This window comes from Puma concolor, chromosome C1 (genome assembly GCF_028749965.1).
Source record: "Puma concolor isolate L17-30 chromosome C1, mPumCon1.1.hap2, whole genome shotgun sequence".
In the NCBI taxonomy this organism is placed as follows: domain Eukaryota; kingdom Metazoa; phylum Chordata; class Mammalia; order Carnivora; family Felidae; genus Puma; species Puma concolor.
Window position 1 is genome coordinate 91,052,633 of NC_141674.1, and position 13,069 is coordinate 91,065,701.

At 36.9% G+C, this 13,069-nt stretch overlaps 1 pseudogene; it reads right to left on the minus strand.

The window, feature by feature from the left end:
• Nucleotides 1-1,794: 1,794 nt before the first annotated feature.
• Nucleotides 1,795-11,579, minus strand: LOC147578213 (large ribosomal subunit protein eL39-like; annotated as a pseudogene).
• Nucleotides 11,580-13,069: the final 1,490 nt, after the last annotated feature.

The window sequence follows — 13,069 nt, forward strand, 5'->3', positions numbered from 1 at the left end:
AGCCTGGGGAGCAAATAAACACTCTTTTATTCAATAATAAATACTGAGAGTTTCTGGGACTTTTCTCTCTTCAGAATAGAAGCATCATTACCACTTCAAATTGATAATAGTTTCCCATTTTTCTCTCTCCTTTTTTCCCAAGGATTTATTCATGGTGCAACTAGTGTTACATTCTCTTCTTTAGGCACACTGAGGAGCTCTTTCCATTACAGTATATCAAGTATGTAGTTCAATGCTCAATAAATTTGTTCAAGTATAGCTTGTAATAAAGGGAAAGTAGAATGAATTTTATTAACCATCAGATATGTATTTTTTCTAAGAAATCTGGAGTAGAGAGCCAATTTGGAAGGCACACATAAATCTTATAAATGTATTGGTGGAGAACCAGTGAGCAATGCTATCATACACTGTATTTCTTATAATTTGATGATCTTTAAGTAGATGGGTGTGCAGAGTGTCTGGAATGATATCCTGAATATTATTCTCACAGTTCTTAATATCATTCTCAAGGCTATTCACATATGGAGTCGTTAGAAAACATTATAAAATTGTTTAATATCTCTCATTTAATATTAGAGATTGTCTTTAGAATTTCAACATTTCACTGAACTCTACATATTTTAGTAAAATAAAAAAACCAATCTTTAGTATAATCAAAATGTCCTGATTAATTACCAGTGATTGATAAAAAGCCCTGGCTTAGCTTGATTAAATATAACTATTAATAAAGAATAGAACAATGAACTCAGGACTAATGTGTTCTGATACTGCACTGTAGATATGTCAGAAACAGCTTGAAGGCCACATTTCTACCAACAGTCATAGGGAGGAAAGACTTTTAAATAAAAGCACAATTGAACTGCAGAAAATGTTTGAATACGAATAATTATCTGGAGTGCTTTTTGCTAAGATATTCCAGTAGATTACTGTACTATGCTAAGATCCACCAGTCATTTTTAAAATAATTGTAAGCATTTCAATAAAATTTAATGCTGCAAATATTTTTGAGCATCAGAATAATCTATAATTGTTGCCCTTGCTGGGTTAGGCATGTGTTAGGCTATACATATATTTTATGTATGTGTGTGTGTGTGTGTGTGTGTGTGTGTGTGTGTGTGTGTGTGTAAATCTGTAATTAAATTTATCTTAAGTAGAAAAGCAAACAATGATGTTGTGCCTCTGTTCATGCAATCTGCAAATTATTAAGTGCCAGGCATCATTCTAGGTTCTTGGAATACATCAATGAATAGAACAGACGAAAATCTCCATCTAGGTTCCCCATGAAATTTACATTCGAGTAGTAATTTGTAAGAGTAAAGGAGCAGTGGGGGGGGGGGGTGTGGAATACTACAAATGATGTATCTAATAAATAAGTACTTCATATTGTATATTAGAAGATGATAAGAGCTGTCAGAAGATTTTTAAAAAGAGGGGCAGGATAAGGGAGACCTGAAATGTAAGGGGGTGGGAGAATGGGTTAACATTTTTAACTTTTTTTTTTTCCTAGTGAGTGTCATTAAATTTAAACAAATATCTGAAGAAAACCAGAAAACTAGCAATATGGATATCTGATGTAGAGGAGTCCTGGACAGTAGGAACAGCCAGTACCATGGCACTGTCAAAACACTGCTATGTGCTCCAGGACGAGTAGAGAAGCGAGTAAAGTTTTAGCAGAGTGAGCAAGGTGGAATATATTAGGATATCATTCTAGGTTGAAAGTAATAGAGGTCATGCATGACTTTAGAGGGAATCTATCTATCTATCTATCTATCTATCTATCTATCTATCTGTCAGTCAGTCAAAAGGTCTCACATGTTTATTACTGAACCAACCTACTGATGCAAAAGCATCATAACAGAGAAAAGCCATTTCCCTGATAAAACAGATCTACTGGTCAGGCAGTAGGGAGGCAATGCAATAAGAACACAGGACTTTCAGGCAGCATAAATGTGTGCCATCTTATGTGTGGTCCCTTATAGCCCCAGCATCATTCTTCTCCAATGCTGCCTCTTGGAGTTGTATCTGATTTTATTACCAGTTTTCATCCAAATCCACTGGGGAATGGGACGATTCTGCTTTTGTTTCTTGGCCAGGAATCACTGGATCTTGGAAGTCTTGTGAGAAGACCTGGCAAGAAACAGTCAGCAGCACACACCGCAATGACCGAGAAGAGGAGCGATTTTAGAGGGAATTTAAAGAAGTTTGCATTTTACTCTGATTTAAATGGGAAAACACGGAAGTGTTCAGAGCAAAGGAATGACAGTTCACGTGGAATGTCACTCCATCCTAACAGCAAGCAAAAACCTGAACAAACTGGCAAATCAACAACTTATCTTAGTTCTGTCAGGGATGTGAGGTCACAAGGCAAACTACTACCCCCCCAAATTGGAGTTACAGGCAGATGAACACAGAGCAGCACAACTGAACAGAACAGAAACACTCAAGCTGAAAGCTCTACAGGAACTAGTACTGGCGGGAAAATCTAGACTATAACTGACAAATTTCTAGAGAGTCAGTGTAGACAAGTCTGAGGATAAAAACGGCAGGATGGCAGTCTTAGGGAGTAGGGAGGCAAACTTACATGAATTTTAGCTCCAGTAGCTCTACCAGGTACTCACAGGGAATATGGGAGAAAAAAAGTCCCTTCAGCCTTCTAACAGGGGGAGGCAAAAATAACCATTTTGAAATACATCAGAGCATTCTGTTCTTTGGAACATGGCCTGGTCTCAAGAGAAACTAATTTATCAGACCCTAACCTATTGTAGTTTTATCAGAACTTAATCTACTGAGGGGAAGGAAAATATCCAACTCCAGCCCCTCTAGCCATCTGTCCCACTTAAAGGGAGTAGGGGACAGAGAAACACTTGTGAAGTTTACAACCCCGGGGCTGAGGCTTACTAACAGACTGAGACACAATCCAGGACTGTAGAACAGACTATAGAACTCCTCCCCATACCTTACTATTACATTATTAAAGGCCTATTTATCATGTACCTTTTCCCCAGTACATCATTTCTGGCCCTCAACAACAAATTCCAATGCCTATGAAAATGCAAAACAAAACAAAACAAAACAACAGCAACAACAAAAGCCACTCAGAAATGGCATGAATGCTAGCCTCACCAGACCAGAAATTTAAAACCATGGTGATTAATACTAAGGTCTAAAAGTAGACAGCATATAAGAACTGCTGGGTAATGTAAGCATAAAGATGGAATTCTAATTAAAAATCAAAAAGAAATGCTAGGCATAAAAACATTCTGACAGGTATGAAGAACACGTGATGGGCTCGTCAATAGACTGGACATGGCTGAGGAAAGAATCTCTGAGCTCGAAAATACGCCAAAAGAAACTTCCAAAACTGAAAACAAAAGAGAAAGAAACAAGACTGGGGGAGAAACAAAAGCAAAAACAAACCATGACAGAATATCCAGGAACTGTGGGGCAACTACAAAAGATATAACACATAGATAATGAGAATACCAGAAGGAGAAGAGAGAAAGAAATAGAAGAAATATTTGAAGCAATAATGGCTGAGCATTTCCCCCAAATTAACGCCACGCACTAAGCCACAAATCTAGAAATCTCAGAGAATACCAAGCAGGACAAATAGCAAAATTAAACTACACACCTAGCTAGGCCTGTTGTGTTCAAACTGTGGGAAATGAAAGAACAGAAGAAATCTTGAAAGAAACCAGGGTATGTGTGGGGGGAGGGCACCTTATATACAGAGAGGAGCAAATATAAAAATTATACCTGACTTCTCAGAAAAGGAATAGGAAGAAAGGTTTAGATGAGGTCAGAATTTTAATTTCAGGTTTATTAGGTTTAATATGTCTGTTAAACTCCAAACGGAGATGTTAAATAGCACAAATAGCTATCTGTAGATTAGGAGAGAGGTCTGGGCTTGAAATATGCATTTAGGCATCAATGTCATGTGGACATTTAAAGCCATTAGAGTGGATGAGATCACCAAGGTAGTGTTGATAAAAAAACAAAAAAGAAAGCTGATCTCTGGGGCAATCCAACATGAAGAGTTCTTAGTAAAGATAAGCAGCTAAGGAGTGTAAAGAGTGACCTATGAAGCAGAAAGAAAATCAAGAGGCTTCCTGTATTAAAAACAATTTAAATAGAGTTTACAGGGAAGAGGGGCACAGTTGCTAACATGTGGCTAATAAGGTAATTAAGGTAGGAACTGAGAATTGACCATTGGATTTAACAAGATGAAAGTTATTGCTGATCTCATGGAGAGAAGTTTGATGGAACGATGCAGAATAATTCTAACTGGATTGAGATTAAAAGAGAACTATATATATATATATAAATATATATATATATATTTATATATATGGAGAGAATATATATATATTTTATATATATATATAAAAGAGAAATATATATGTGTGTGTGTGTATATATATATATATATATATGTATATGTATATGGAGAGAGAGAGAGTATAAATAATTTACCCAAGGAATTTTGCTGCCAAGGAGAACAAAGTACTTTAGTGGTAACTGATGGGTAAGTAGAGTCAGGATTTTTTTTTTAATGTGGGATAAATATTAGCATTCTAAGAAAAGGTAAAAAAAATTGATAATATGGGAGATTACAGAAATGATGGTCAGAGGAGATATATGTAAATTAACCCAGCTGTTCTAAGACCTACATCTAAACCCTCCATTGCTTAACACATTAGGAGTTTGTTACTCAAAAGTTTCATAAGGGTCTCCAGTAGGTTGTTTTCTATGTAAAGTTTTCAAGGGACAAAGGCTTCTTCAATACTGAGCTTCAATCTGTCCCCTAAGACCTGAGAGTTCCTTTTTTGCCCCCTTGACTAGTTATTGGAAGGACAGCATGGAGAAGATACATTTTTTTTTCTTAATTACTTGCCCAGAGTGACACATATTTCTTTCACTCACATACAATTAGTAAGAATAATATGCTTTATCTAGGTACAAGGGGAACTGAAAAGTGCAACCCCAGGATGAGTAAGTTTCTAATGATCAAAATTGTTTACTGTAGAAAGAAAAGATGTATCTTTTGTGATCTGTCAGCCCTCTGTCCCATAAGATGGAATCTAGTGTTGAAATGGAGGGATTGGCTTTACATAGGGGAAAGTTATCATCACAGAATAAAAATCGGAGACTTTGGGGGCACCTGGGTGGCTCAGTTGGTTAAGCATCCAACTTCGGCTCAACTCATGATCTCACAATTTATGAGTTAGAGCTCCACATCGGGCTTTCTGCTGTCAGCACTTAACCCACTTCAGAGCCTGCTTTGGATCCTCTGTCACCCTCTCTCTTTCCGCCCCTTCCCTACTTGTTCTCTCTCTCCCTCTCTCTCTCTCAAAATCAATAAATAAACCTAAAAAAAGGAGACTGTGGTATATAGGTTTTCAGAAATGGGAAGTGAATGGACTAGACCATATCATATGATTGCCTGGTAAGATTAATGGCCCATTTGAATTTCATGTAAATTTATAATAAGAACAATTAACAAGGTTATATGTTCTATCAAGCCACATTCATCTATAGAGATGTATGTCAGGAATCAGTGATGAGTTGAAATTAACTAGACTTAAGCAAATGTGATAAAACATGAAAGGTGTAAAGGAACAAAGGGTATGTGCAAAGCATGATTGTAATGATTGGCCATAAAATTTTATTTCATTTTATTTTTTAAAAGTTTGTTTGTTTGTTTGTTGTTTGTTTATTTATTTATAGAGCACAAGCAGGGGAGGGGGAGAGAGAGAGAGAGAGAGAATATGCCAAACTGGCTCTGTGCTGTCAGTGCAGAGCCCAACTCAGGGCTCTATCTCATGAACCATGAGATCATGACCTGAGCTGAAATCAAGAGTCAGATGCTTAACTGACTGAGCCACCTAGGTGCCCTTTGACCATAATTCTTTTTAAGTTTATTTATTTATTTTGAGAGAGAGAGAGAGAGAGAGAGAGAGTAATTAAGCAGGGGAGAAACAGAGAGAGAGGGAGACAGAGAAAAACCCAAGCAGACTCCACACCATCAGCACCGAGCCCAACGTGGGGCTCGAACTCAGGAGCCATGAGATCATGAATGGAGCTGAAACTAAGAGTTGGGCGCTTAACCTACTGAGCCACCCAAGTGCCCCATTGACCATAAAATTTTAAACGGAAGAAAGAGGACATTAAGAGGATGAGGGACAGTGAAAAATTGATAGGATTAATGGATTGGAGGGTGGAAAATGTACATTCAGAGCCCTAGGAAGGGAAAAAAAAAAAAAGAAAACAACCAAAAAACAAAAAAAGCAAAGCAAAACAAAACAGGAGGCAGTGGTCACAGAACGAGCTGTACAAAATTGATGTTTCAGAGAGAGTGCAATTATTAGTAACAGGTATATCTACAGAGTAAGTGGCTGAGGTAGGGTGGAGGACAAGATTATTGGATGCAGATAATTTTAAGGAAGTTGAGGCCAGATGGGTAGAGCATTATCTACAATTTAATTGAAATCACCAAGAGTTAGGATAGAGGTAATTGAAGAGGGACAGCTAGGAAATGACTCATGGAGAAATGAGTAGGAATGATCCAGCGTTTGGGAGATAACAGCTACAATTTCAGGATATGAGGTTATAAAATCGAATAGTATGAAATACAAAACTTGGGGGTTTTAGTGGAATTGAAGGAAAATGCTCTGAAACATGAGAAGAAAACACAAAGACATCTACCTCATTACCATTTCTAGCGGCACAAGGTCTATAAGAGGGAAAAATAATTTTATAGGCTACAGAAGAAAGCATACACGGAAAAACTCATCATAATTTACGAACTGGGGTCAAAAATTAATGACCTATATAGGAGGATTATATTTTTGCAAGATAAAGAAAGTTACAAAGAAGTTGTTTTAATTGAACCATGCTGTTATAAGAAACACAAAGGCAAAGGCAATGGGATGTACATAATGTGTAATTGACCATAAACTGAACTGAATAGTCCCAAAATCATCATAAGGCAGTGTCGCCTACTTACTAGCCCTCCTCCCCATTTTCACCAGGAAAATAAAACTTCTTCCAAAATAGAACTTAAGCCATCCTTTTTTGGGGGGCGGGCGGGGAGCAGGGACTATGGGCTTATACAAAGGCTGAAAGTCAGTGATCAACTGACTTTCAAACTGGTGTTGTGGCACAATTTTCTTTGCAACGTTTAATGTATTTCATTCTGATTGTGCATATCAAGGAAGGATTCTTGGAAGAGGAACACGTAAATTTCATTCTTTAACATGAAAAGTTTCTTTTGTTTCATTTTTTTAAGTTTTAACTTTTATTTAAATTCCAGTTAGTTAATATACAGTGTAATATTAGTTTCAGGACTACAGTGTAGTGATTCAACACTTCCATACAACACCTGGTACTTCTCACAAGTGTGCTCCTTAATCCCCATCACCTATCTAACCCATCTCCCACCCACCTTTCCTCTGGTAACCATCAGTTTGTTCTCTATAGTTAAGGGTCTGTTTCTTGGTTTGTCTTTCTGTCTCTTTTTTAAACCTTTTTTCCTTTGTTCTGTTTCTTTTTTTTTTTTTTTTTAATTTTTTTTTTCAACGTTTATTTATTTTTGGGACAGAGAGAGACAGAGCATGAACGGGGGGAGGTGCAGAGAGAGAGGGAGACACAGAATTGGAAACAGGCTCCAGGCTCTGAGCCATCAGCCCAGAGCCCGACGCGGGGCTCGAACTCACAGACCGCGAGATCGTGACCTGGCTGAAGTCGGACGCTTAACCGACTGCGCCACCCAGGCGCCCCTCCTTTGTTCTGTTTCTTAAATTCCACATATGAGTGAAATCATATGGTATTTGTCTTTCTCTGAGTTATTTCCCTTAGAATAACTTATTTCGCTTAGCTCCATCCATGTCATTGCAAATGGCAAGATGTTTTGTTTCATTTTTTGAGAATGGACAAAAAAATATTTTGACTGATATCTCCATATGTTAGGTGACAAATCAGAGCTATGATCCTCAAATAATTCCTAGTTTACAAGTAATTTGTCCCCACTCACTCTTGACTGAGAATGTCATTATTTTCTATATATGTCCACCTACATATATTTTTGGAGGAAGGAAAAGCTGTAATATTTCATTTCTCTTTTAAATAAAAAATTAAGTCAAATTATAACATACATGCCAAAAAGAATGCCACATCATAACTGAACAGTTTGAAGAGTGAATACATCCTTGTATCCACCATCTAGACAAACAAACCAAAAGATTATTAGCACCCTAGAAACTTTCCTTGAGTTCTATACCAGTCATTACTATTTCTCCTTAAAGGCAGACACTGTTTTGACTTCTTTCCCCAACATTAGACTTTTGAACTTTGTATAGAGTTATACAATACAAATAGGCAGAATTCTAAGATGGCTCTCAAGATTCCCTCTCCCTGATATATATGACCTGTATATCCCCTCTTTCTGGGTATAGGAAGAACTTGTGAATATAATGGGACCTCCTTCCTGAGGTTAAGTTACTAATTAGTTGACTTTGAGTTATGCAAATGAGAGATTAGCTTTGGTGAGCCTGACTTAACCAAGTGAGCCCTTCAGAGTAATGGGACCCTTCCTGAGAGAGTTTCAAAGCCATATATATGTTCTCCTACTTGAAGAAATAACCTGTCATCTTGGACCTGAGAATGACTTCCAGGACCTAAGAGCACACTGTGGCCAGCTACCAGCAAGAAAACATAGACCTCAATCCTGCAATTGCAAGGAATTGAATTCTGCTAACAGCTTCAATGAGTTTTGAAGAGGACCTCAAGCCTCAGATGAGACTGCAATGCCAACAGATACCTTGATCAAACCTAGTGAGACCATGAGCAGAGGAAATAGCTACTCATTCCTGTAATCCGGACCCATGGAAACCATGAGATAATTAACATACATTATGTTAAGCCGCTAAATTTGTGCTAAATTGTTACACAGCAATGGAAAACTAAAAAAAAAAAAAAAAAAAAAAAAGAATATTCCTTGTTGTTGCATGGAGTAATAGTTTATTCATTTTTAATTCTCTGTACTATGCCACTGTATGATATAAAAATACTTCAGATTATTCACTCTATTATTCCAAGCTTTTGGCCATTACAGATAGTTACATGATGAACATTCTTGCTGTGTTTTCTGTGCACATGCTCTATTGAGTAGGACTGGAATTGTGACTCTAGAGCATGTATCTTCTCAGCTCTAACAGACACAAACAGTTTTCCAAAACAGTTGTATCAACTTAGAATCCCAAAAACAGAGTGAAAAGTTTCACTCCCTCCATATGCTTACCACTAATTGACATGGATCTTGTAATTTTGTTTGTTTGCTTGGTTTTTTAGAGTTTAAATATCCTGGTGGGTGTGCAGAAGGATCTGATAGCAATTGCTACTCCCCACATTGTGAACCATCTTCCCCTTAGTCTTCTGTTTGGGTCTGTGCACTGACTCGTAAATTGTATTCAAATCATGCTGCTGGTTTTTTTTTTTTTTTTTTTTTTTTTAATTTTTTTTTTTTTTCAACGTTTATTTATTTTTGCGACAGAGAGAGACAGAGCATGAACGGGGGAGGGGCAGAGAAAGAGGGAGACACAGAATCAGAAACAGGCTCCAGGCTCTGAGCCATCAGCCCAGAGCCCGACGCGGGGCTCGAACTCGCGGACGGCAAGATCGTGACCTGGCTGAAGTCGGACGCTTAACCGACTGCGCCACCCAGGCGCCCCTCATGCTGCTGGTTTTAAGCGAGCTGGCTAGAAGTAAGGATTTGACTTATGTGGCAAAGGATGGGAAGATTATCCCTTTAAAATCAGCAGGCAGCTATAATTATAATTCTATGAAAAAGGCAAGATGTTCCTTTAATCAGTTAGACTCCTTCTTTTTACCTCTGACCACTTCTCCAGAGGCGCTCCTGAGCCCCACGGTTCACCCTTAGTTTCAACTCCTACACAGTGTAAGCACAGCTGTTATGCACAGACATTACCAGAAATTTTAGCTCGTCTTAATATAAACTTATCAGAATTCCAGTAGTAAATGAAATAAAATTTTTGCTATTATATCCTTTGAACATTTTATCTTTTGTGACAGTTGATTCCAATAGAATAAAAGTAGAAATACCATGAACCCTAAAAGAATGTAGCATTCTAGCCTTTATTTAATTAATAGTAGAATCAGTATAATATATTAATAAAGTAATGCTTTCTCTCAGAAGAAAGACATATTCATTTTTAAAGATCTTTTCCCTGGATTGTTCTTATTTACCTTTTTATTGCAAGGGTATATCTAACATAAATTATGAGAAAGAATTATACAAACTGCATAATTTCCCTGATGTGCTCACTCTGGATCTCATCACCCTACATGTATGCCTTGTTTTAAGCAGATTCCATGTATAATAAATTCTATGATTTAAAATTTTTTTAATGTTTATTTATTTTTGAGACAGAGAGAGACAGAGTGTGAGTGGGGGAGGGGCAGAGAGAAAGGGAGACACAGAATCCAAAGCAGGCTCCAGGTTCTGAGCTGTCAGCACAAAGCCCGATGCAGGGCTCAAACTTGTCAACCTCAAGATCATGACCTGAGCTAAAGTCAGATGCTCAACCGACTGAGCCACCCAGACGTCCCATAAATTCTCTGATTTAAAAAAAAAAAAAAAAAAAAAAAGATTTACCTGGGAGTCCCTTACATAGTAAGCTGTCCAAAGTTTTAAAAATTTATGTATACATTTATATAATACTAATTAACACTTTTTTAGGCACGCAGCTAGAGTATAAAGAAACATACACTTGTCATGTGCAAGTAGAAACAAATCAGAAGATTTTATTTCCATGAAGCATTTCAAGCCTATAAAAGAGTATAATATAGCATAATAAATAGCAGCACATCCATCATTCAAATTTACAAATGTTAACATTGTGTCATACTTGAGTCAGAAATATTTACCCAGTAAATAAAAATTACAGATGTTTATATACTCCTCTCCATCCCTAAGAGAGACCCTCTAGCCTGAACTAGTTGTATCTCATTCCTGTGATTTTTTAAAATCCTGGATGCAACTTCAAAGTCATCTATTTCATGATAATTACCTCATATAATAATAATAATAATAATAATAATAATAATAATAATAATAAATAGTAGTAATAATAATAAAACTAAAATTAATGGGGACGGGCAGGATGGAAGCTGAAATGACCTCCAGAAATCCCTGAGAATTGATAAGTCACCTGACTGAAAGTCTGTCAGGGAGATAAACAAAGAAAAGCGGGATCTTCACCCAGCTCTACCATAAACCAACCAACTGTGGGAAGACACAACACAAGTAGCCTGCCTATTTGTGGAGCAGTTGTCCAGAAGTGCTTATTGTTTATCTGTTTGGGTTTGGGGGAAGCACATTTGACACATAATGTTACATTGGTTTCAGGTATACAACTTGGTGATTTCACAAGTACAGCTACCATCTGTCCTGCTACATAGCTATTACAGTACCATTGGCTGTATTCCTTATGCTCTTTTTGTTCACATGACTCACTCATTCCAGAACTGGAAGCCTCTACCTCCTTCTCCCCTTGACCCATTTTGCCAGGCTACTTATCCCCCTTCCCCATGACAACCATCAGTTTGTTCTCCATATTTATAGGTCTAAATCTGCTTTCAGTTTGTTTATATGTTCGGGGTTTATATTTTGCTTTTTAAAAAGATTCCACTTATAAGTGGAATCATATCATATTTGTCTTTATCAGTCTGACTTGTTTCATTTTGCGTAATATCCTCCAGGTCCATCCATGATCCATGCTGTTGCAAATGGCACAATCCCATCCTTTTCCATGGCTAAGTTATATTCCAGTGTGTGTGTGTGTGTGTGTGTGTGTGTGTGTGTGTGTGTGTGTACATCTTTATTATATTTGTCTGTTGATGGAAACTTAGGTTGCTTTCCTATCTTGGCTATTGTAAATAATGCTACAATAAACATAGGGGGACATATATCGTTCCAAATTAGCGTCTCCAGAAGTGTTTTTTTGCTACAGAATTTTTTAATTCCAATGTAGTTAACTACTACAATTACAATTACTACTATAACTAATATTATATTAGTTTGGGGTGTACAATATAGTGGTCCAACAATTTCATACATCACCCAAGTGCACTCCTGAATCCCCATCACCTATTTCACCCATCTACTGCAATACTTAATACTACAATAGTATTTTAGGAGTTAAATTGTAAATGCGTGTAAATTGAGCCCTTTTCTTTTGTGTACCACAATTCCTAAGACTCCCTTTGTCTTACACCAACCCACTTTATTATTTGAGCTTAATTCCTCCTAGTTAAGCCATTTCAGTTAGGTTTCTGCTAACCAAACTATTTACATTCTGTGGGCCTTTGTAAGTTGAATCCAGTGTGTTCCTTGGTCACAGTATCTTGAGAACTATATACAGAGGGTCTGCCTTCTTTACCACCATATCTCCAGTTCTCAGAGTAGTCTTTGACATGGGTAAATCAATAAATGATGAAAGAAAATGATCTATTTCCCCCCAAAAAATCTCAATCCAAGGAAATAAAATTTAACATGCTAAATTACTTGCATTCCTTGAGTAGGCTATTCTATAACTTGATAAATAATTGGTTTGAAAACCAATAATCCTTGGGATGACAAGTCTTTAGCCCTTTGGGAAATTATGACTAAATCTTTACATATGCATATAGTTCAGTGTGTCTTCAGAAGCCTCTAGTTACATGTACAAAACAAGTAAATAGAAATTACTTATTATGCCCATTTTTGTAAGCTATATAATGAGTACATTTGAGCAATATTTCTAGCATAAAGCATAGTAGCTGTCTTTATATAGTTAAACATTTCAGAGAACTTTATAATAAGTGGAAATATTTTCAAATGAAAATAAATGTTATCAAATTCAGTCTTTTATGAGACATGATGAGTCCATAACATTTATTATTATTGAACTTATTTTTGTTCCCTTCCAAATCTGTCATTAAACCCTAGAAGAAACATTTTATTCCTAGCAGCTTCAAATAATAAACTTCTGCCTTCGTATTTTCCCACCCA